This window comes from Schistocerca nitens, chromosome 1, assembly GCF_023898315.1.
Source record: "Schistocerca nitens isolate TAMUIC-IGC-003100 chromosome 1, iqSchNite1.1, whole genome shotgun sequence".
NCBI classification, from domain to species: domain Eukaryota; kingdom Metazoa; phylum Arthropoda; class Insecta; order Orthoptera; family Acrididae; genus Schistocerca; species Schistocerca nitens.
Window position 1 is genome coordinate 722,545,547 of NC_064614.1, and position 26,711 is coordinate 722,572,257.

A 26,711-nucleotide genomic window follows, 5' to 3' on the forward strand; every position below is an offset into this window, starting at 1 on the left:
AGAATCAGCTGAGAAAATTGCAAAAAGTATCTTTCAGAAAATTATTAAGTGTTTCTCTGCAAATGAACTCTCACTAAATTTTAAGAAATCTCACTTTATACATTCTGTACATTAAATGGCATACAACCACTGATAAATATAGACTATAAACAGAATTCTGTTGCTAAGGCAGAATACTCAAATTTTCTGGGTGTGTGCATTGATGAGAAATTGAATAGGAAGAAACACATGGATGATCTGCTGAAACGGTTAGGTTCAGCTACTTATGCTATTAGAGTTACAGCAAATTTAGGTGATAAACCTATCGGTAAATTAGCCTACTGCGCCTATTTTCATTCACTGCTTTCATATGGCATCATATTTTGGGACAATTCGTCATTATGAGAGAAAGTATTCATTGCACAAAAGCTGGTAATAAGAATAATAGCTAGAGCCCACTCAAGATAACCTTGCAGACATTTATGTAAGCAACTTGGGATATTCACAATACCTTCGCAATACATATATCCACTTATGATATTTTTCATTAATTTTATTTAATCGTATGGCTAGGGCCCCATGTCGGGCAGACCGTTCACAGGGTGCCGGTCTTTCAATTTGACGCCACTTTGGCGACCTGCAAGCGATGTTGGTAATAGGATGAGGATGAGGACAGAACAACACCCAGTCCCTGGGTGGAGAAAATTGCCCGACCCAGCCGGGAATTGAACCCGGACCCAGAGGATTGACAATCCGTCACGCTAACCATTCGGCAACCGGGCGCCGACATGTCATTAATAACCCATCCCAACTCAAAAATAACAGCAAAGTGCATAGCTTCAACACTAGAAGAAAGGAAGATCTTCTCTACTCTGGATTAAATCTCATTTTGGCACAGAAAGGGGTGAATCATGCTGCCACAAAATTCTTTGATCATTTGGCAAATAGTATAAAAAATCTCACAGATAGCCAACCAAAATTTAAAAGCAAATTAAAAGAATTTCTGACTGATAACTCCTTCTACTCAGTAGATGAATTCTTAGATATAAAGTAGTAAGAATCCACTTGTAATAGCAAGCATTTAAACTGTACTGTCTAGCAAAAGTAGTGGAATTAATTGGTTTCCTCAATTCATCGGCTAATTTCACCATAATGAAAAGAACGTGAGGAATATTTTGTTCCTCAATCCCACTATTTTCCACATCAAAATCAGATGAACAACTTGGCCTCGCACTTGCCTCCATAATTCGAGAAGCTACAAATACCTGAAAAGCAATTTCGGAAGCCGCGGGAAGATTAACAAATTACTTTCTATATAAAACAACAAGATTACGATCGATAATACGTAATGCTACACAGAAATCCAATTCAAATACGCACCAAAACTTGACGTCACAGTAGCCATTACGCCACAGATAAAAGGCGACGGCTAGTATCGCACGTTCCTCTAGACTCGACAATATGTGGGACATCGAATACCGTGAGCATCATTGGCCTTTTGCCACCTCGCACTCGAGATGTTCTTCGTGAGCTGTGCGCATAGCTGAATCCCGGTAATTTCCAGGAATGATTACCTATCGAAGTCGCTGGGTCCAAACGAAACATATCGAGCGTGCAATCGGAATTCGATCATGCGACTCCTTTGGCGGGCGTTGTGATCAATTATTTGTGAACGTCATTTTTATCTGTTTTCCATCCTTCCCTTAGTTGCTCTAAGTTACATATCTCCTCGATTTATTTGTGATTTGCTAGGAAAACCCAGACGATTTATATCGTTCGTGAGTGAGATGTCTGGTGTTCTTGACGTTTCTGCGGCGGATTCTCTCACATGGAAGAATCTAATTCCATGTTTATCCAGCATAGACGATTGTTCGAATTTTTGTCGCTAATATGGAGTACTACCGGACGAGCTAAGAAGGGACTGTGTAGACTGTGGTGGTGCGAAGTGTGTAAAACTTCGTAAGAACAGTTTCGATGCTGAAATACCGTTACAGTTTCACTGCTGACAGTGCGGAAAACGAACGAGTATCAGGAAGAATACATGGTTAGACTCTTCCAAATTATCCATGCGGACCACTATAATGGACTTTCACATGACGAAAACAGCGACGACGAGGAAGGTGAGCCGTCTACTTTGCAATTACAGGTATTTTTAACGCTCTTTTTTTGTCGTTGCTGTAATGACCAACGTAAAAATTCTCATAACGCCTGCCACCGGAGTCGCATGATCGATTTTCGATAGCACGTTCGATTTGTATCGTTTGGACCCAACGACTGCGATGGGCACTCATTCTTGGAAATCACCAAATCCCTCGCCGAGCACGCCAACACTCGAGACGCCAAGGAAATCGTAGCTAAGCAAGGCTAATCAAAACGTTTCCACAAGCACAGTAATTGATATAACAACACGCACAGATTAGATTACATTTCACAGTTTCTCCTCTGCTTCCCTTGCTCAATGCAGAGACTCACTAAAAGTATATATTGGCCTGTCCAACACCCTTCTCAATTACTGCTTCCCATTCATATCATTTCAGCGAGTTAATGACGCACTGTGATTTAACAGAATACTACTTAGGATAAAAGTTTCGTATACAGACCCTCCCTATTCCGAATCTCTGGCGTTATCGTAGAGGCACATTATTCTAAAATAACTCATTCGTCATCTGATCACATTGTAATATTATCAGTACCACATTCCTTGAAGAAAGTTACAGATAAATGTACATCATCGAAATAATGAGAATGTGACCTGCTTGACATTTTGTCGTACTCGAGGTACGAAAATTGATACGTAGCCATCTCACTGTTGTCTCGGAGGGCAACGACTAATTTGTCTCTATAACTGTCTGCTACCCCGTTCCGTTACTCAGCTTCATCTCAGACTCGATACCGTGTTAGATGGCGTAACAGAGCGAGATGAGACGTCCTGACACGCTGCATAGGCTTGCTGCGAGTTTGATCGATCATGTCGAGGTAAGCCTCGCACAACGCTGCGCGAAATTTGCAGCCGGCTGCTCCGCGTTAATTAATTATTCGCGACAACTGCTGGTGTTGCGCTAGCTGTAGGGCCCGTATTAGGTTCGCCACGCTTCCAGCCACTCAGGAGGTAATCCACAGCGCGCGTCTGTGTGCACCCTCCGTCGTCACCACTGCTGTTTCTGATATCAAAGCGACGTAAACTTAACGGTAGGTGATACCTGCCTCTTACACAACACGACGACGTACAAGCCGTTCTCTAAAACATCATAAGAAAAACTGCAGATTGTAGTTGGACAAAATTATGACTTCGTAACACAGAAACATATCCCTCTTCTCATCTAAGTCAATTATTTCACACTGCCTTTTCCGACGTTATCGTAACGGCAAGTTTGACAGCACGTAAAAGTAACATATTTTTTCATTTAAATACCTTGTTAGAAGGAAATCATTAACACAGTAGAACCAAATTTATTTGAAGTGATTGAGGCGGAATTTCGATAGCAAATCATTCGCGCAATCGTGTTCTACCAGCATTCCTATGATTCCAGGATATATTGAATTAAACAGAAATTCTACCTATAATTTTTTTGTTTTTCACGAGCTAAAACAACACAGTTAAAATAACAAGTTCAAGATCACAATTGAAGCAGGTCTACAGCTAGGGTTAGGATGTCCAAAACTTGTGTCTTCTAAAACTTTCCCGGCGTATTTCTTCTACCAGTAATCTTCGGTTTTGCAGCCAGACCCAATCAACCCTCTGCCAGGATATTTCGGCCCAGAGACGTCCGGCCATCCTCAGGTGAATAGACGAAGTACTGAAGAGATCTTTTTTTTTCTTCATTTGTTTTCAGTGCCTCATACGGGGCGGGATGGCAGCAGCGTAGGTGCCGCTCTTCAGCCGAGAGACAGATGTAAGTGCAGAAAATGTAGACATTTAAAAAACAACAGAAAGAAGGAAATACGTCGAAACAGACATATAAAAGGGGAAACGTAATGTAAGTTAACGTAAAAAAAGGGGAGGACTGTAAAATGTTTATAAAAAAGCTAAAAACAGTATACAGAAAAAACACACACTGTGACGATTAAAAGAAACACAAGGCGAAGTATGTCCAGAGAGTAAAAGTAGCGATGGGCGGTGTAGCACGTACCAATCACTGACATAAGCGTTACGTACGAGTCCAGCATAAAATTAAAATCACAGCTCTTGACGTCACAGGAGAAATGCACCAAACTCAACATTGACGTTGCACACCGATGACGATGAACGAACTGAGAGGATCTGCCAGCTGGATGGAGACGAGGGAGAAGTGAAGAAAGGGGGTGGTGGCGGTATTGGGGTGGGGGGGGGGATGACGAGTGGGGGGCGCATCAAAGAGAACCGGTGAGGGAAGGATGTGGGAGGGAGATAGACGAGGAGAGGGTGCAGAGACTCAGGGGGGACAGAGGAAAATCTGCTCTGCTCCGAGAGAAGGAGGGGATAGGAAAGACCTTCTCCAGATTCACTAATACTTCGTGAAGGCTATCAGTATCGGGTTTCACATGCGCTGAATTAAAGTAAAGAGAACACCAGCGGCTTGTGCGAGGTGATGGCAGCTGGACACCTGAAGATATAGATCCAGAATGAATCGTGTTAACGGCTTTCAGCTGGATAAAAATTGGAATCCAGTTATTAAAATTGTGCGGTCAAAACGGAATCGACACGCTCAATTGATACTCAGTGATTAATTTGTTCTTACTTCACTGCTGAGGGCAGCACACACAACTTGGCTGCCTCGAACATGTCACCTCCTAACGCATGCGCTGTAAACCACCAGTACGATTCGCATGTGCGGAATTCGCTATAAATACCATGACTCCATCAGGTCTCTTCACCTGAGGATGGCCGGACGTCTCTGGGCCGACGTATCGTGGCAGAATGTTGATGGGATCCGCTGAAAACCTGAAAGTTGCTGGAAGTTCTAATCTTGTTTACTGTGCAATGCAGTGGCGTATTTGTGATGGACAGCGTCTTTGAGTCTTGCCAGTGGCGTCAACCTAGGCCGCAAACCAGAGCCATAGGCGCAGGGTGGCGGTCGATGGGAGTTGATACGAGGAGACATCTGGTTCAGTACGGAATGAGTGCGAATTTGTGGATTTTGTGGATATTAGATCAGCGTTGATCCAGATTTCACGTTAGGGTATACGTTTTGAAACGTCCCCTAAGCACAATTATATAGGACTGTGCTTAAAGTGGCACACAATATTTTTTTAGCGCAACGCAATCTGACTTTCAATAATCCCTACAAAAGAATGGCCCTGACTAACATTAACCTATACCTCTCACAAATCACTTACCTCACAAAAATCTTCGTTACTCGAACTACTGCAATACAGCGAGCGCCATTACTGCCAGCTAAATAAAAGATTCAAACTACGGAAGGCACTAACTACTGATAGGCATAGTTAGCAAATGAAAGATATTAATAGAGAACAAACAATGTATTTACCTTAATAGTCATAATATATATAGCAGTTCATGACATCCATTCTTACAAATGTACTGTTTCTGATGGACACACCTCCAGATTATCCATTCTCAAAAATCCGCCATCTCACTTCCTCACATCCACCACTGCTGGCGGCTCACCTCCACCTGCGCAACGCAACGCGCTGTTAATATCCAGCTGCCCAACACTTTTTTTTTTTTTGGTCATCAGTCTACTGACTGGTTGGATGCGGCCCGCCACGAATTCCCTTCCTGTGAAAATCTCTTCATCTCAGAGCAGCACTTGCAACCTACGTCCTCAATTATTTGCTTGACGTATTCCAATCTCTGCCTTCCTCTACAGTTTCTGCCCTCTACAGCTCCCTCTAGTACCATCGAAGTGATTCCCTCATGTCTTAGCAGATGTCCTAGCATCCAGTCCCTTCTCCTTATCAGTGTTTTCCACATATTCTTTTCCTCTCCGATTCTGCGTAGAACCTCCTCATTCCTTACTTTATCAGTCCACATAATTTTCAACATTCGTCTATAGCACCACATCTCAAATGCTTGGATTCTCTTCTGTTCCGGTTTTCCCACAATCCATGTTTCACTACCATACAATGCTGTACTCCAGACGTACATCCTCAGAAATTTCTTCCTCAAATTAAGGCCGGTATTTGATATTAGTAGATTTCTCTTGGCCAGAAATGCCTTTTTTGCCATAGCGAGTCTGCTTTTGATGTCCTCCTTGCTCCGTCCGTCATTGGTTATTTTACTGCCAATGTAGCAGAATTCCTTAACTTCACTGACTTCGTGACCATCAATCCTGATGTTAAGTTTCTCGCTGTTCTCCTTTCTACTACTTCTCATTACCTTCGTCTTTCTCCGATTTACTCTCAAACCATACTGTGTACTCATTAGACTGTTCATTCCGTTCAGCAGATCATTTAATACTTCCTCACTTTCACTCAGGATAGCAATGTCATCAGCGAATCGTATCATTGTTATCCTTTCACCTTGTATTTTAATTTCACTCCTGAACCATTCTTTTATTTCCATCTTTGCTTCCTCGATATACAGATTGAAGAGTAGGGGGGAAAGGCTACAGCCTTGTCTTACACCCTTCTTAATACGAGCACTTCGTTCTTGATCGTCCACTCTTATTATTCCCTCTTGGTTGTTGTACATATTGTATATGACCCGTCTCTCCCTATAGCTTACCCCTACTTTTTTCAGAATCTCGAACAGCTTGCACCATTTTATATTGTCGAACGCTTTTTTCAGGTCGACAAACCCTATAAAAGTGTCTTGATTTTTCTTTAGCCTTGCTTCCATTATTAGCCGTAACGTCAGAATTGCCTCTCTCGTCCCTTTACTTTTCCTAACGCCAAACTGATCGTCACCTAGCGCATTCTCAATTTTCTTTTATACTCTTCTGTATATTATTCTTGTAAGCAGCTTCGATGCATGAGCTGTTAAGCAGATTGTGCGATAATTCTCGCAGTTGTCTGCTCTTGCCGTCTTCGGAATTGTGTGGATGATGCTTTTCCGAAAGTCAGATGGTATGTCGCTAGACTCATATATTCTACACACCAACGTGAATAGTCGTTTTGTTGCCACTTCCCCCCATGATTTTAGAAATTCTGATGGAATGTTATGTATCCCTTTTGCCTTATTTGACCGTAAGTCCTCCAAAGCTCTTTTAAATTCCGACTCTAATACTGGATCCCCTATCTCTTCTAAATCGACTCCTGTTTCTTCTTCTATCACATCAGACAAATCTTCACCCTCATAGAGGCTTTCAATGTATTATTTCCACCTATCTGTCCTCTCCTCTGCATTTAACAGTGGAATTCCCGTTGCACTCTTAATGTTATCACCGTTGCTTTTAATGTCACCAAAGGTTGTTTTGACTTTCCTGTATGCTGAGTCTGTCCTTCCGACAATCATATCTTTTTCGATGTCTTCACATTTTTCCTGCAGCCATTTCGTCTTAGCTTCCCTGCACTTTCTATTTATTTCATTCCTCAGCGACTTGTATTTCTGTATTCCTGATTTTCCCGGAACATGTTTGTACTTCCTCCTTTCATCATTCAACTGAAGTATTTCTTCTGTTACCCATGGTTTCTTCGCAGCTACCTTCTTTGTACCTATGTTTTCCTTCCCAACTTCTGTGATGGCCCGTTTTAGAGATGTCCATTCCTCTTCAACTGTACTGCCTACTGCGCTATTCCTTATTGCTGTATCTATAGCGTTAGAGAACTTCAAACGTATCTCGTCATTCCTTAGTACTTCCATATCCCACTTCTTTGCTTATTGATTCTTCCTGACTAATATCTTGAACTTCAGCCTACTCTTCATCACTACTATATTGTGATCCGATTCTATATCTGCTCCTGGGTACGCCTTACAATCCAGTATCTGATTTCGGAATCTCTGTCTGACCATGATGTAATCTAATTGAAATCTTCCCGTACCTCCCGGCCTTTTCCAAGTATACCTCCTCCTCTTGTGATTCGTGAACAGGGTATTCGCTATTACTAGCTGAAACTTGTTACAGAACTCAATTAGTCTTTCTCCTCTTTCATTCCTTGTCCCAAGCCCATATTCTCCTGTAACCTTTTCTTCTACTCCTTCCCCTACAACTGCATTCCAGTCGCCCATGACTATTAGATTTTCGTCCCCCTTTACATACTGCATTACCCTTTCAATATCCTCATACGCTTTCTCTATCTGTCCATCTTCAGCTTGCGACGTCGGCATGTATACCTGAACTACCATTGTCGGTGTTGGTCTGCTGTCGATTCTGATTAGAACAACCCGGTCACTGAACTGTTCCTAGTAACACACCCTCTGCCCTGCCTTCGTATTCATAACGAATCCTACACCTGTTATACCATTTTCCCCGATCCAGATTACCAGAAATCCTTGTCTTGCTTCCACTTCACTTCACTGACCCCAACTATATCTAGATTGAGCCTTTGCATATCCCTTTTCAGATTTTCTAGTTTCCCTACCACGTTCAAGCTTCTGACATTCCACGCCCCAACTCGTAGAACGTTATCATTTCGTTGATTATTCAATCTTTTTCTCATGGTAACCTCCCCCTAGGCAGGCCCCTCCAGCAGATCCGAATGGGGGACTATTCCGGAATCTTTTGCCAATGGAGAGATCATCATGACACTTCTTCAATTACAGGCCACATGTTCCGTGGATACAGGTTACGTGTCTTTACTGCAGTGGTTTCCATTGCCTTCTGCATCCTCATGTCGTTGATCATTGCTGATTCTTCCGCCTTTAGGGGCAATTTCCCACCCCTAGGACAAGAGAGTGCCCTGAACCTCTATCCGCTCCTCCGCCCTCTTTGACAAGGCCGTTGGCAGAATGAGACTGATTTCTTATGCCGGAAGTCTTCGGCCGCCAATGCTGATTATTTATCAAAATTTAGGCAGTGGCGGGGATCGTACGCGGGACCGAAGACGTTTTTGATTATGAATCAAAGACGCTATCCCTAGACCACGGGTACTACAATAGCCAACAACAATGCAAACCAGCCACAGACTGCTCACAGCACAGCCAGTGATTTTCATACAGAGCGCTATGTGGCGTTACCAATAAAAAAAAACCTAAACAGCCTACTTACATAGCCCCCATGCTCCCCACAAAAAATTTTACAAATTGTTTTGGGCACTGGCCAATACATATTTGTTAAAAAATTTTTCACCATTATAATAACAAGGAAATCAAATGCACACACTTATTGATACAATGTTGATCAAAAGCTAAAATCTTCTCACAGTCCATAAAGACAGTCCTGATCGTTAATCACAGTAGAATTGCAGTGTTCTTGTCAAAGTCCGATCAGTAAAAGGAAATGCACACGGAAGTAGTGGATTTCCATGAGGTCTTGAAGAAGTAGTGTTGTCCTTCCAAAGGAAAGGCAGTGCTGACTCTTGACATGTAGAGAGGTAATGGGCCACAACAGAGCAAACCCACCGCAGATTCAGTCGAAGTTCTGAAGAATATTGGTAGGAATGTCATCACAGAGCAGACCAATGTAGTCCTGTTGGAGATTACGGTATTGGTGGGCCACCAGAGATGTTCACCCAGTGCAGTCCTTGTAGAAATAATGGTATTGGTGGGCCATCAACGATGCAGACCCACTCTAGTCCTTGTAGAAATAATGGTATTGGTGGGCCATCAAAGGCGCAGCCCCACAGTAGTCCTTGTAGAGACAGCCAGCAGCCATCTGTTGCAACTGTGCAGGTGCACAATCACCATCGAAGAGTCTTGCGGACAATACAGCAAGTCCATAAACCACCACTTGTGCACTCACAAAGTTTTTGGAATTGTCCTTAGAACCAGCAATGCTGTTAACCAGTCCCTTGCTGAATTATCAACACACGTGCAAACACTAATAGTCCCTACTTCTCACATATTGTCCATAACTATGACCAACAGAAACGTGTGCAGTGAAATGTAACTTACAAGTTACTTAATTTGATGAACTAGTGTCAATTACAATTTTATAACATAAGAATATAATAACAAAGGTACAAAATACATCATTAAAGAACATAACAATACAGATAACATTTGTAGTAAAACAGTTTTACAAAAGAATAGAAATGAACTTGTACATCAGTGTTACAGGAATTATGACATACGTAAATACATAAAGTAATGAGAATAGTTTTTGAAACATTAATTTCACGTATGAGCATTGAAGCAGAACAGAATTAATAATGTCTAAACATCTTTACAAAGTAAATAACATATTATTAATGCAAATTATATTTGAGGATAACAGTATTCCTCATCATATTGAACGTAGCTGAGTATTAGAAAAATTCTACAACATAAATCGTATCAGATAAACACATAAAGACAGGAAGAACACAAATACACAAGGGTACACAAACACTTAGCGGAATAATACAAAACGAAAAGACAGGGTTTTTTTTACTGCAGAATTTTGCAAACAAAACTTTCTTTACTTCTTGGAGATCTCCCTTCATTCATCATTATTCCCAAAAGGTCCTATCTATACCTCCTTTCTGTTTTCTATTCATATTTCTTTCAAAATAATTATTTCTCAATGTACAATACTCCTTTTGGCCCAAATCTTTTTCATATTACTTCTCAATGTTTTCTTTTCCTATTCTCCATAGTCTGTTTCTTATATAGTCTACCCCCTCTTAAGCTAACTTAAATCTACTGAGATCAGATGCTAAACTAAGGGACGAGGCAATGCAGCAGCACGAAATAATTAACACAAACAGCAATGACAAAAAATGCAAGTTAGCAAAGCAAGCAGCATTATAGAAAATAGCAAAGCAAATACAACTAACATGAGGCAATGAGCAGCAACAAGAAAACTAAATCAGTAGTAAAATTCAGTAGAACTATGCCTCGCAAACAGCAGCAGCAAATGCTATAACTTATACCTAAACATGACAAAGCTCAAGCAGAAAAAGTATTACACTATAAACAACAATGCAGATAAGGGAAAGGTATTCACATCTTAATGTCTATGTAATTAAAGTGGTGCACCACAACTTATTCTACAAAATAAATTACCAAGTACTTGAAAAGAAAATTATGTATGCAGTTCCTGTGAAGGGAAATGTCTTTTTGTGCTCCCTCATTTTTTTGGAAGTATATCATAAAATTATTATTTACTGGATCTGTAGACAGAAAATATTTATATTAGTAAATCTATTAAATTTAATTTAACCAATGCTGCAGTGGAGCTAGAAACTAGATATTAAATCTCTCAACTAGATAGACAATAGATGTAAAATGTTTCTTATCATTTCATTAGGCATTTTAGTAAATATCATAAATTAAGAGCTCCACAGTGTAATCATATGTTTTCAAATTTGAGCGTGTCTTAATTGCGATGTTTTCTACAAAGGAATGTCTATAGCGAGGTTAATGCTGTCTTTTTTTTCACCTAATGGCTTTCTCTCCAGGTGACTCGCACAGCTGGTCGCCCATAGCGCATTACGTCAAGGTCATTTAGCTTTCTTACCGAAATATTTACGACACCAGTTTGCAGTACACTAACAGTCTCATATAAAAATTTCACATGTCGAGAATGTGCGTTGCAAATGTGTAGAAACAAAATCCTATAAATATAACAGTGCCCAAAAAATTTTCGCCAGCATTGTGATACATTCACGCATTTACACACTTTTCGTATCTCTTAAGGTATGATTCTTGGTTTCCAACAACCTTTTTCACAAATCAGAGTCCCTAACCACTATTCATTATTCCTTACCTTATTACACGGATACATATTCGTCGACACTTCTTCAATATTTCATTATAATAAATACGTAACATAATCAAATTCCTCATATAGCATCAGCTTATTGATCATAAACATACCTCAACAGCATAATACACATCGTCATCGTAATAATAACATCATAACAGATCAATCACATCTCAGAAACGTCGCAGCTTCTTTCAATAATTTCAAGACCTTCAATAAAGTCATCTACCTCAAACATACTTTAAAGATCATGATCCCATACCAAATACATCATTCAAAGCTCTCATAGTACCACAATGGTTCCGAAACTAATTTCCTCCATGTGTCTTTCTGAATAAATTTTCAGAGTATCTACTGTGTCCTTTAAGTTTTCCTGAGTTTTTGCAAGTTGCATAACCGAATCGGTAGATGCAACTGAGTCAATCTTAGCTTGCAAGGCCTCATGATTTTCATGAACAATAGTTTTCAGTTCTTTAATGGCTGCTTCGTCATTCTGTAATGCATTTTCATGCCGCGAAAAAATAGTTTGAAAATCCTCACGAATTTGTGTTTTTACGTCATTACAGACTTTTTGACATTTCTATTCAATGTTATGTAACTCAGTAGTTAAATCTTCACGTGGTTGTTCAAGCATGGTGTCTAACTTTTGAAGCTCTTGCTGTGTTGGTCTCTGATTTTGTTCCATTGTGTCTAACTTTTGAAGCTTTTGCTGTGTTTGTCTCTGATTTTGTTCCATTTTGTCTAACTTTTGAAGCTTTTGCTGTGTTTGTCACTGATTTTGTTCCATTTGCTGCATTAAGTGCAATAATAATGAATTAGTGTCTGGAATCTGTTTCTCTATGCTTTTTGGCAGTGCATTTTCACGGGCAACATTCACATTTTGACCAGCAGAAAATGTGTCTTGACTCATTTGAGAAAACGGTGAGGACCCAAAACCTGGGTCTACAGTATTTGCAAGATTGTGTTATGTCATTTCGGATTCCTGAGGCGAGCTGTTGCTGACCGATCAATCGATAATGGTTCCCTGTTCATTAATTGTTTCACTGTCTACAGCATTATTTGCCACCCGCTCCATTTCCCTATGCAAAATTACCAAATTACTACTTCGAATGTCTGTTAATTCATTACACAGTGGTGCTGATAAGCTACATTCGTTGTCACTATTATTTCTCAGTTTACTTTGGAGCCTAGTGTTACGTTTTTCACACGCCAATATTGTCACAATATTTCACACAATAATACAGAAAAGCACAATTTGAAGAGCAAAAATAAGAGAACGCCTTAACATAGCACTGAAAATAATATCTAGTTAATTGTAAGCGCAGCTGCGAAATACTTGGTGCAAATCTACAAGCATGCCACAACTGTTTTACTGTACATCAATGAAAGACTGCACCTACAAAGGAAATTCTCTTTACAATTGTGCGCTAGCAATAAAGAACAGCTACACTAATTACACAAACTACAAGAAAAAATCAGAAGATTCCAGTGATGTATCCTGGCAGGGTCGCCATATGAAACGTCCCCTTAGAACAATTATATAGGACTGTGCTTAAACTGACACACAATATTTTTTTAGCGCAACGCAGTCTGACTTTCAATAATCCCTACAAAAGAATGGCCCTGACTAACATTAACCTATACCTTTCACAAATCACTTACCTTACAAAAATCTTCGTTACTCGAACTACTGCAATACAGCGATCGCCATTACTGCCAGCTAAATAAAAGATTCAAACTACGGAAGGCACTAACTACTGATAGGCATAGTTAGCTAATGAAAGATTTTAATAGAGAACAAACAATGTATTTACCTTAATAGTCATAATATATATAGCAGTTCATGACATCCATTCTTACAAATGTACTGTTTCTGATGGACACACCTCCAGATTATCCATTCTCAAAAATCCGCCATCCCACTTCCTCACATCCACCACTGCTGGTGGCTCACCTCCAACTGCGCAACTCTACGCGCTGTTAACATCCAGCTGCCCAACACTACAAAAGCCAACAACAATGCAAACCAGCCACAGACTGCACACAGCACAGCCAGTGATTTTCATACAGAGCGCTACGTGGCGTTACCAATAAAAAAAACCTAAACAGCCTACTTACAGTTTAAATGTCGTGGAGGTATGACCTAGGGCGGAGATCGTTCGATCTGGTACGACAATAGTGTGCTGGGTGAGATGTAGGTAGCATAGGGTTAACGTAAAACGTCTGATCATGTGTATTATGCCCATATTTCCGCTGTATTATGCGTGTCTCGATTTCTAGTTACACAGCCTGTTATGGACTCTAGTGGTGAGAAACATGCATTTTGTTAACATTTTGCTGCTAACGTTTGTGATCCCATCACATAACTGACTCTTTCAGTAGCAGTTGTAATTAGCGTGTCAGATCGTGCTGTTTTCCACTTCGCCATGACCTTTCTTATTGTATGTACTTCATATGCTACGCCTGGGCGGACGGTAGTGGAATGAGGCACTTCTGTGTGACATAAGAAGAGTGTCTAATTGTAAAATGTAAACTTTCACCGCCGGAAATGTCACAATTAATAAAATGTTCCGAACTATTATGACGAGGTCGAATGGATTGCACTTTAAAACCCGGCATTTAGTCCAATCTGCGGAGGTCATTCTCAAGGAAGGTCGTAGCTTTGTTGACTGTCCCTTTCACACCCTGCCTCGCTACTGACTATAACAAAATTCCGCTTCCTCGAGCTTCTGCGCAGTTGCAAGACGTCATATATTTTCAATACGCGAGCGCAAATGGCCGTTGTCAACTGCCACCGTCCGCTTTTGCTATCATCTCATGGTGTAAGACATAAACTTCTTCTTCAGCACCGGAATCCATAAGTCATTAATTCACGTTCTCGTCCTTCATATCGAAATTCCTGGGGTGTTTTGCAATCTCTGTGTCCTCTCCTTATGATGTTCCATGTTATCCGCTTTGGGCTGCCAGTACTGGAGTCCTATAAAAAGGAATGTGGTGGTCTCCTGGCTGTAAGGCATGTTTTGCAACAGTTGATCTGCCAAGCGTCCCTGTTTTTCAATTGCCCTTGTGCTCTTCGAGTCGTTTCTTGACAGTTTTTTGGTGGGTTTTGAATTAAATCCATTCGACCACGGCGTAAGAACCCGAAACATTTCACTAATTGTGATAAGAAGAGTGATTTTGAAGCTTCGGGTTACACTCACACACATGCACATATATGTGGAAACTGGTATCTAAATATGCCAAAGGGCTATACATCCTGCATCCTTCTGTTTAAGAAAAAAAAAGAGGTGTGGTTGGTTGTTTCACTAATGCTGTTGGCACACGGTGTTAGAGATAATTTTGTGTCGAAGGGTATCCGAGATTTGTGTACAGTTCTAGTGCTGCGTGATTGACCTAATTATAATAAATCACTGTATTATTATGTAAAAAAAAATTGTCCGGAGCCGACACTCAGTGCTGGCAGTCCAACTGTCTCGTAACTTGATGAACTCCTTTGGGTATCTGTCCTTAGTGGTCTTGGTTTCCGAGAACTATTTATGGTTGTTTTCAAATTACCAGATCAACCTCCAGTGCATATTGTCTGCAGTACTAGTCTGGCCCCATTCGCCGCAGTATGCTGGGAGGCTGTTGCCTATTTAGATGGCCTCAAGCTACTTGGGTGCCTGGATTGTCAACTAAGCTGCGGTCAAAAGACATTTACTAATATTTAAGTGTTGGCAATTGGGTGTAACCCTGAGGGTTGTTAGTACTACCTTACTGTGATAGTACGTGAGATGCTTTCATTGCCGGGTTTACGAGGCGTCGACATCAATGGCAAAAAATTTCTTTAATTTCTATTTTATGGTTAGTAGAAAATGCTGCCTGTTATAGTGACTTGTGTAAATAATTATTATGGTTTTTACTGTTTTCATGGTTAAAAGGTTGCAGTAAATTTTAATTGTGTAACTTTTCATTATGCTTTATGGTTCTTTGGTTAAGCAATTTCAAGTAAATTAAAATTGTAAAAGGAATTAGTTGTATTTATTTCGGAGTTTACATGAATTATTTTATTGAAAGTTATTTGCAGTATATCTACCGGGACATATAGCTCACAAAAAGTGTGCCAAGATACAAAGATTTTCATTCATGATTTAATAATTTGTAATTATTGGTGAATGTTTAGTTTTAATACGAATTTGAAAGTGTCGTTCTGCATTTCTAACATCCAACCCCTCCTCCATATTACCATCATCTTGTACATTACGCTTTCGAGCTGAGAAACATTTCTTATAACCAAACTTCGCAAACGTTTTACAAATAGCAACTTAATAGCGTCGCGTACCAATGGTTGTTCCGCTTACTTCACAGCCACCAAACGACACGATGATTCCTTTTCGCCGCGCGGGATTAGCCGAGCGGTCAGGGGCGCTGCACTCGAGTGTGCGGCTGGTCCCGGAGGAGGTTCGAGTCCTCCCTCGGGCTTGGGTGTGTGTGGTTGTCCTTAGGATAATTTAGGTTAAGTAGTGTGTAAGCTTAGGGATTGATGACCTTACCAGTTAAGTCCCATAAGATTTCACACACACTTGAACTTTTTTTGTTATTCCTTTTCAGCACGATCGTTATCACTTGGCTGTTTCTCGTCATCGCAAGGGTCTTGGTCGTTTAGGACATTGACGATTATATTTATATAATAGTTAATATAATTATATTATATGGATATTTCTTAATCGTCTAGCAGATTTCTTCAGCTCTTATATTATTTTAAGCTCATCGGAAACACCAGAAGAATGTAATTGCGCTCACTCGTCATTCTAAACTGTACAACAGCACTCTGTGTCAGACGATCGCTCAGACAATACAGAATAACAACAGTGACTCTAGGCTGAGAGAGGAAAACCGTCGAATCTTGAACATGGCAGTTGCGGAAATCTGAATTTGCCGAATGGAATGGTTTCGATTAAGCTACATCCCAGTTGATACGTTTTATGACAATTGATGCTTTACTATATTTCTAAATCTGCACATTAGCAGAGAAGAAAGAAGTTTAACTATAGTGAATTAAATTGTAGTTTTCGCTCTCCTTCTCTCATACTAATTAGCAACACGTAACATCTTGTCGATGATGTATTGGGGTGACATCCACTGAACATGCATCAGGAAGTCTAAGAATCATCTGAAAGGATTATATCTTGAAAACGAGCACAAAATTGACATGGAAGTATTATAAATCGCAAACACGTAAAAATAAGCAGCTGGGAACCCCACGATGAAGGGTGGTACATATGTATAGAATACGTACATTACGTACAGAAAATTAATTTCAGGCTAACGGTCGGTGCTATATGGCTGTAAAATTAATAGTTTTTCATTTAACACTGATTACTCTGTAACTACAAGAAACGATCTGGAGACCTGCACCTCTTCCCAAACCCAGTTATTTTAAGAAAACAGAACAGTGATCGCTGGTATCGAAATCAGTGTATTTTCAGTTTGATTAACGAGCAGTGTAAAATAAATTAATGACTGAAATTTCCTGGCAGATTAAAACTGTGTGCCCGACCGAGACTCGAACTCCGGACCTTTGCCTTTCGCGGGCAAGTGCTCTACCATCTGAGCAACCGAAGCACGACTCACGCCCGGTACTCACAGCTTTACTTCTGCCAGTATCTCGTCTCCTACCTTCCAAACTTTACAGAAGCTCTCCTGCGAACCTTGCAGAACTAGCACTCCTGAAAGAAAGGATACTGCGGAGACATTGCTTAGCCACAGCCTGTGGGAGGTTTCCTGAATGAGAAAATAATGACTTCCTACGACGTCATATCTCATTCAAAGTGACCCACTATTTCGACAGTTAATTTCTACATCTACATCTACATATATACTCCGCAGTCCACCATACGGTGCCTCGCGGAGGGTACCTCGTACCACAACTAGCATCTTCTCTCCCAGTTCCACTCCCAAACAGAACAAGGGAAAAATGACTGCCAATATGCCTCTGTACGAGCCCTAATCTCTCTTATCTTATCTTTGTGGTCTTTCCGCGAAACATAAGTTGGCGGCAGTAAAATTGTACAGCAATCAGCCTCATCAAGCTTTAGGAAACAAGTGAACCCTATAACATACCCCGATGAGTGAAAAGTTATTAGAAAGCGTGTACTCTCTAGAATATCTTAAGCTTGAGCACTACAGCAAATTAGGTTTCGATTCACAGCATCGAAGAAATTTAGTGCAAACTGTCTATAGTTTCACAAGACGTGGTAATTAAAAAGGCAAAGGTATAAATATGTTTGTGGACTGAATATTTCACTCTCAAATGGAAATTGCGATATTTTGATACCTCTGACAGATAAAAGTTATGTGCCGGAATACGAAGTTACAAACCGGTGCCCACTCTGCTGCGGAACGAATGGTATCGGTAGGTACAATTGAAGCCTTCTGTACCGTTTCGCCATTTCACAACTATACTGACGCCTTTGAACATAACATACATGTTCGACTATGCTGTAGTTTAGTGTGTTACACCACCCAATCTTGAAACAATAATACAGAGAAACACAAACTCACACATAGACACACAAAATATTAATAATATTTATGTTTTGACTGTGTATGTATACCGTCACACTACAACAACAGGAACGATCAAAGAGTTTCACTTATAATACTAGCTTAGTGTTTTAACAAAATGTTCCAGTGTACCTGAGCACTCTCCAGGAACAGTAAAATATCTCGGATATTCGGCTTACGTAGAATGACTTTTCTTTCTTCATAAACCAATTACATGTGAAACGTGTACATGTGTTGAAAGATGTGTGCTGACACCGTGTGTAACTGAATTTCTCGCTAACAATCTAAAACTATCTGTCTTCTAAATTCCGACCGCAGATTTTGATCTAGAATCGTCGAAGCCACCCTTCGTTTGGACATGAACTTATCTGTGCTAATTACTTTTTAGGTATATGATTTTTAATTGATGTAAAATGCATCTGACTGTCTGAAAATTAGATTGCATGACAATAACGATTCACAAGAACCTTTACAATGACAAGCTGTTAAGTAATTTGACTGTGCCCTATGACACAAAAAGTATCGGTTGAATTTACGTGAAATTTCGTTAGCTGAAAATTGTTCCAAATATTCTGTCAAAATGTTAACTTAAGCTCTACAGGAAATACATACCTTTCAATTCATAACATGGCTGTGTTCTGGCTGCACCGCAAGAATGATGAGCTGAAATGAATCACTGCGCAGCAGTTTGCCTTTTTATTCCTATTTCTTTAAAATTGCTGTTTTAACACCATAAGTGTTTCATTCTCTTTTCAGAATAATTAATTACTCTTGACACACAAGTTCAAGGTGTTGTATTGTAAATTTTACCAAACACCTTAATCTTTGAACACTATGAATATAGTTTGTGAGACATTTATAAATGACAAAAGGGAGTTCTCTGAAACTATATTCAGTAGTTTTAATGAGACAAAAGCAAAATAAAATTAATGTGGACACATAGAATAGTCTTTTCCAGACTGTCATACACCATAATTTCCTATTGTACAAAATATTTACACTACAAAATTTGTTTTCTTGGGTTCTTAATGCTATGTTACTTAATTAATCCAAATGGAGGAAGGGTAATTAGAATACTGCTAATATTTGCTATTGTCAATTCCTACTGATTACCAATACGTAAACATAACTAAACAGAATTAAATCTTTGGTTATCAGTAATTAGCTGAACTTGTGATTGGAAGTGACAAGCTCAAAATAAATTACCTTTCTCTGAACTGATCTCTCTCCATAAAATGGTCTTAAAAGTCATTCTTTATTCTCAGGTTACGCACTACGGAATATCTCAAACAAAATCTCTGTGGTGCACATCCCCCATCCAAACTGCTCATTCTGCCATGGTACAACATTCTCTCTCCACGAGTCAACAACTACCGCTGTCTACGGCTGCTATTCGACTGCATCGTTAGCTACGATAATTTTCACTGTATTTGCATTCAGAGACGCACCAAGTGGTACCACATAAAACAAACTGTTATGTACCACCATTCTACTTAACGTGTAAACCTTTAACATGCACTGTTATAAAGGTTTGTTCGCATAAGATTTTGGAACCTTTACATCAGACTTCACTGGCATGAAGAAACTAAACTGAATTGTTTGTCATGTTCGAATGAATGTATCGATTCTTTCGGGCCGGCCGGGTGGCCGAGCGGTTCTAGGCGCTACATTCTGGAACCGAGCGACCGCTATAACATGCTATAAAAATTCCCGATTATAAGAGGAACGGTAGGAATGTTGAGTGTACAGTTTTGGTGCAAAATGTAGCGCTGGATACGGAGGACGCTTCAGCTTAGTAAATCACATGAAATTCAACAAACATAAAATCGCGCTTCCCGTTAACTATTCGAGATGAAAATTTCATAACTACTTACTTGTATAGTTTCAGTCACGGTTATGCAACTCTCAGTGGAAGAAGCTAAATTTGCATACCACACACTGACGCTCTATCGGGGACTGCACTAGTGACATAATTCAATCAGTATTCAACAAGAGGACTTCGTGCTCCCAGTCGGAAACAAAATCTGTTATCAGGAATATGATAGCACCGTTTGCTATGGATCGAATAAAGAGGGAACTGGAACAAGCACAGTTTATTTCATTGGTGATAGGTTGTTCCAACCTGAAGGACTTCCAGCAGATAGCTTTAGTGGTTAGGATTTACCATCTTGCTAAATGCATCGTAGTGACGGTATTGGAGTTGGCGGATTTTTGTGTTGAAAGTGCAGAGAATTTGACTCCGTGTATCTTATAAGTGTTGGAGATTACAGTCCTCAGAAAAGTGTTGTAGGAGTTTCGGTTGACGATGCAAACGCTAATTTTGGAATACAGAAAAAACTACTTTCTTGAAGTTAAGAAAGAAGAGTGAAATTGATTTAATAGATTTAGTTTGGCCTGCTCACATTTTCCATAATGCTGCCCAATCTGGTGCAAGGGGCTCGCAATATGTTATAAAATTCGTAATTAGTAAAAACCTACAAACATTTCCCTATTTGTGCTGAAAGTGTTGAAAAATTAAAATCGTAGTGTGAATTCACTGAAGTGCAATACTTTAGGTCGTAGTACAGTTAGATTGTTATCTCTGCTTTCACCTGTTGAAACAGAAACTGATATTTTCCAAGTATTAACGTTATACTTCCCAGTCCTTGTAAAGTGTACCTCTTCGAAAGCCTGCTCTCCTTCATCATCTTTTATTTTCTTTCAAGCAAGTTAAGTGTTCTGTACATTCAGAAAAATGTAAATCTAATTGAAGTCGTAGGTAAAATACATACTTTGCTCAACAAATTATAAGCCACTAAAACCAATAAATTAACAGTTTCTTGAGTTGGAAAGTAAGAGGCTAGCGACACATAAACAGTTTGGTGAAATGATCACAGCTTTCTGTGTGAGTAATGTTGGATATTTTAGTGAATGGCGTGAATCATTTCTGAAAACTCTTCAGCCAGTGGGGAGGATCGAATTAAATAAAACAAGCGATTGGATGAGTATTCAAGAACTACACAACTTTGTAAAATCTAGAGTCATGAACTTCACTGTGCATGGGGGAAAACTGTATGACGAATACTGCTGTTTAAGTAAATGCTGTGTACGCCAACCGCTGGACTGGAATTTGAAGCCAAATGTTCGTCAGTGAATAATGGTGCAGTATCTTTACTCATTATCGCAATGAGGGAGTGTCTCTAAAACATGTTAGAAGTTTGGCTGAATTTACACTAGCTATTCCAGATTATACTATATCTACCGAAATAGTTTTCTAGGTTATTAATTCTTTGTGGACATAAGAAACAAAAACAGATTCCGGGCACAAACAGTAAAATCTCTGACTATGATAAAAAGTCACAGTTCTTACCATCCTCGTAAGAAGTTCAATAATTTGATATTACATGAAAAGTTACGGAAGAACCACACCTCTTACAAGTACTATTGCATTATGTCCTTACTATCACCTTCAAAGAAAATTTTGTAAAATATGTGTCTATATTTACATCAAAATTGTATACGCTGTACCGCTGATAACCTCTCATCAGTCGTATGGTAGTTTAAACGAAATCAGCTGTAAAGTCGAAACTGACAATACTTATGTCATGCCCTGCTTCTTATTCACTTATGCCGAATACTTGTGCTTTAGTATGAAAATATTATGATTTTGGTCAAAAATAATATGGGAACCCCACACAAGCGTGGTATCTGACCTGGCACTGGATCCAACACAAGGGAGAGTGTTTCTAGATAGTTCATTATCCTATGAACCGCTCTTCGTAGTCGGGCATGCGGCTTGTAAATACCGGACGAACTATGCACGGTCCTGCAGGAAATAATACTAGACCCATAAAAAAAACTCGCGCAGACAATATTTGTAACATTTCTTTAATAGTTACCCGTTACAGATTTATGCCATTTTCAATGGAACGAAATGGATGTGACATAAAGCGTCACATCACAGTTAATTACACGAAGCATGATTCCTAACTTCAGTTCAAGATCAAAACAAAACAAAATTCAAGTTCACACGAGAAATAAGTCCACGAACGAACTAAATCAAGGGAAGAGAGTATCAGCTTCTTCTCTTTACTCTTGGAGATGACAGGTGAAGGAAAGGCGGGCAACACAATCGAAGTGACCAACCTTGAATGGTGAAAGTTCCCAACATGGCGTTATAATTAGCTACGAATCAAAGCCGAGAGGTTACTGCTGGGTGCAACGTACACTACAAGGCCTCAAATACCCCGGCAGGAATCGATTGTTTAATTATTACTGCGTATGCGTGCATGTGTGTGTGTGAGTGTGTGTGTAAGAGAGAGAGAGAGAGAGAGAGAGAGAGAGAGAGGGAGGGAGAGAGGGAGAGAGAGAGAGAGAGAGAGAGAGATTTTGTGCTGTATGGGAGCTCAACTCGAATTATCAGCGCCCGTTGAAAATCACTAACAGCGAAAGCGGTTACAGCACCTGAAATATAAAACAAGGAATAGCGGGTCCAACAAAATGACACTCACTCTCTGTCAAACATACTCATAGCCACTCACATCATCACACAGTTTCTAATCTTACTAGATACCGTAAAAAAAGGCAGAAGAACTAAACTGACAATTAAAAAACCAGTAACAAACTCTTACTTAAAACTGATACAGAAGGAGACGTGTCTGGCTGATTACATACAAAAAAACATGCAGGACCCACCAAACACCATGAGAACGCTTTAAAAACCACTTCCTAAAATTTTAGGGAACAATTCGGACACGTCACAAAACTTTAAAAGTGGTACCACATTCATTTGACTGTTAGTTAAGATATCAGCCAGATGTATCGGTAAATGAGCCGCTGCCATCTGGTAAGTATATTCGGCACAGTCTACTAAAATGTGGCGCATCGTGATCTGTGAGCCACAAGCACCGCATTCCAGGGTTCTCTGACCGCAGCAAGAAGATATGCGTCATACGGCTAGGATCTATGATGAACGAGGAGGAACTGAGTGACTGGAATAAGGCAAACCAAGTTATATTGTTCACTTTAACACTCGCAGCTTATCGTCTGTCACTTCCAGCCAATCACCTTCCCATTGGCGCATGACCTCGCTTCTCAACAGCGAGGTGATAGCATGCAGGGGGATGGCACACTGAAGATACTTCGACCATTTCGTTGTCAATAACAGCTACGTGCCTTGTCACCAGGCAGAAAGACATCTCCTTCCCCGGTTTAATTTATTACTCCTGCAAGTTTCTTAGGACAATAAAAAATATTACTTTTATTAAATTGTTCGGTATTTGTTTTGTTAGATTCCTTCAGCATTTACAGCCTTTAACCATGATACGTGACTTGACATTGTATATTACTAAGAACAACATAGTGTAGGTACATGAAGCGTATTCATATTTAAAGATTTCACTTCAGTAAGTACAAATCGATACGATTAAACTGTTTTAAAATTATGTAAGTTCTCTAGTATATTTTGGGTTGCGGACGAGGGTGATGTGAGTTATCATTCTATTCGATGAGTCATCCTTCATACTTGTACACACGATATTTTTAAGAGAGATTTCTTCAGTAGTGGGTATCTTACACCACAGATGTTCTGAGTACAAGCAGTGTCATCTTTCGCTGACAGTTACTTGCCTCGTGTAACTGACAAAGTCTGGTGTCGGTCACGCTGAGTAGTTTTGGAAATAAACAGCAGAACATTGAGATGCTGACGCAGAGCATATTGGTTTTTGGAAGTATGATTTCGTAAACATTGTTTTTAAAAGTGTTATATTCAGGTAACATTGCCACTGCATTGCTTACTAGGGTTTAATTTATGATGATTTTCAGACGGGCAAATTTTCGGTGCGATTTTTCTCTATTGATTCTGGTCATTTAATTTGACTGTCGAGACGAGATCAAACAAAATTATTACATTACCGAGTTAGATTTTTTGTAAGAAAATAATTTTGTAAACATTATTTTAATCGTTAAAATTTAGTTTCATAATAAAGGTTTTTAAAATACTGGTCTCTTCAACGTGATTTAGTAGGTTCAGTTTCTTCCAGCGTTCCCGTACCAATGTTTTATTTTGTAATCGACTGTCACCGCATTGTTCTTAGAGGAAAAAAGTTACCTAAGGGTTATAGTACGATACGCTTGGCAAAAATGCACATGGGCAAGGTTTTCCATAGCTAATTTGCTGCTGCTTTGCATTCTGACATTCACCACTTTCAATAAGACTGAGTTTCCTTTGCCACAAGGCACATCACGGAAGTTCGTTAGAGCTAGTTTAACATTATTGTTCGAACACAGTGAGATTATTTGCAGTCAAGTAGCATTCAAAATTACCGTCAGGGCCAGATTATTTAAAATGTAGTTCTCATCTCATTTCCTATAGCGGACATGTTAGAGTATTGTGTTATTTAGTCGCATGTTTCTCATGCAATGTTTGGAATTTTACTTAGAGAGTATTTACAGAAATATTTTGGACATTTAATCTTTCAAAGTTCGGTTTGGGATTTTATGCAGGATATTTACTCTGTTAGTTTTGTGTTAGAACTGAAAGATACTTGCTGTGACGTCTCGCACTGTAACACTGTTCACTGCACTGCGTAACACGAAGTTTCACGTGATAGCTTCTTTAGTATACAGTTTTATGTATTTTAATTATTCTTAGTAAAATACAGTTACACAATTTCAGAAGGATTTGACGACCCCTTTCATCAGATTACGTTTACGTAAGCATACCACTCTCACTGTTTAGTTGAAAGAACGTTCACATAACACTAGTTACATACACGAAAATTAAGAATACAGGAACCTTATACAAAACAAAAGAAACAAAACAATTACTCTCTTAAGGCCGTTGTATATATATATATATATATAAATCTGAAATATGAGAGTACATATAGAGGACGTATTGTAATTAATATAGGAAACTGACATGGGTGAAAATGTAGGATAATAGAAGCAGAAATATTCTTGTAAATATGGGTCCGAAAACGAGCTGTATGCGAGATAGCTGGCAAATCTGTTTTTACGATCCTTACTAAGTTCGGTATGAAATATTGCCCTAGTTGCTGTACTCTGTTAAAACACCCACCCTTTGGTCTCATCAGACTGCGATAACATTTCACATTACACGAAATACAACACTACTTCAGCATGTTACAAGTTACAGTCCGCTGTACAATCGTACCACGTGTCATCCTCGCAACTGGACGCATTACTGCACTTGGGTCTGTACTGAGTTACGAATTAATTCAAACACCCCTGGATAGTTTAAATGTTGACAATAATGTACAATTAGCTGTTCCAGTTCCCCAACAGTATTAACGGGAGACTCACTAAATTCACTTTTGCGAAGTCCTCACTCAGAAAAATCCATCCAATTGGTGTTCAGTTGATCTTAGATACCAAGGTACAGTACATGCCCTGGTCGAGCTACTCATCATGAAGCAAACTTGCGCATGAAATATCTTAATGCAGCAGCGAAATTTTCCAGTATTCCGTTATATATCGAGCACATTTCCTAACCATCGGCCAAGGGTGAAATTTGGAACTCTGTTACATGTAGTCTTTATATTTAAAATACATCTCTGCTAAATAGGATAAATACTTCATCATTATGTCAGTGAGGCCTCGTAATCACAGATTCTGTCACTCTCTCTTTCTCTCTCTCTCTCCCTCTCTTTCTTTCTCTCCCTCCCTCCGTCCCTCCCTCCCTCTCTCTCTCTCTCTCTCTCTCTCTCTCTCTCTCTCTCTCTGTGATCGTGTGTGTGTGTGTGTGTGTGTGTGTTGAAAGGTCATCACATCTATACTTTTACTTTAAAACAGTAACATTTTCTCTTATTACTGATATTTTCTCTTTTTTGTCGAATTTGAGTCGGCGATTTGTAATCTTTATTCGACCACTCACATCACATGAAAAAAATATCATCGTTATATTGAATAAGCTTTTGGTTGAACATGATATATAGGACCACGACAAATACATGTAAACATTGAAAATTAAGTACTAAGTGCCTTCTGCAAGGAACAAATCTGTTTTACTTCACACGGATACACAGAATAGTGCTAGAAATTGGAAATTTGTGGTCAGGTCGTTTAGAACCAAACTGCTGAGGTCATCGGTTCCTAAGCTCACACACTACTTAATATAACTTACACTAACTTACGCTAAGGACAACACACACACACACACACACACACACACACATCAATGGCCTAAGACAGTGCGGCTACCTCTCGTGGCAATAGTACTAGTTAGCGCTAAGTTATTCGTTGTAATAACTCACTAACGAACAAAACTGTTAGCTGTAAACGTGTAGTTTTCTCAGAGAAAAATCAGAAAACGAGCTTCTGTCTATTTCCCGTTAAGACACCTAGGCGACTGCAGGGTGCACCTCCTGTCTGTAGACGTCTTCACAAACTGTCATACTTGCACAGTAAAATTTTGTTCTGCGGTGTACTTCAGGGATTTACGATGGGCTTTTTAGAGCC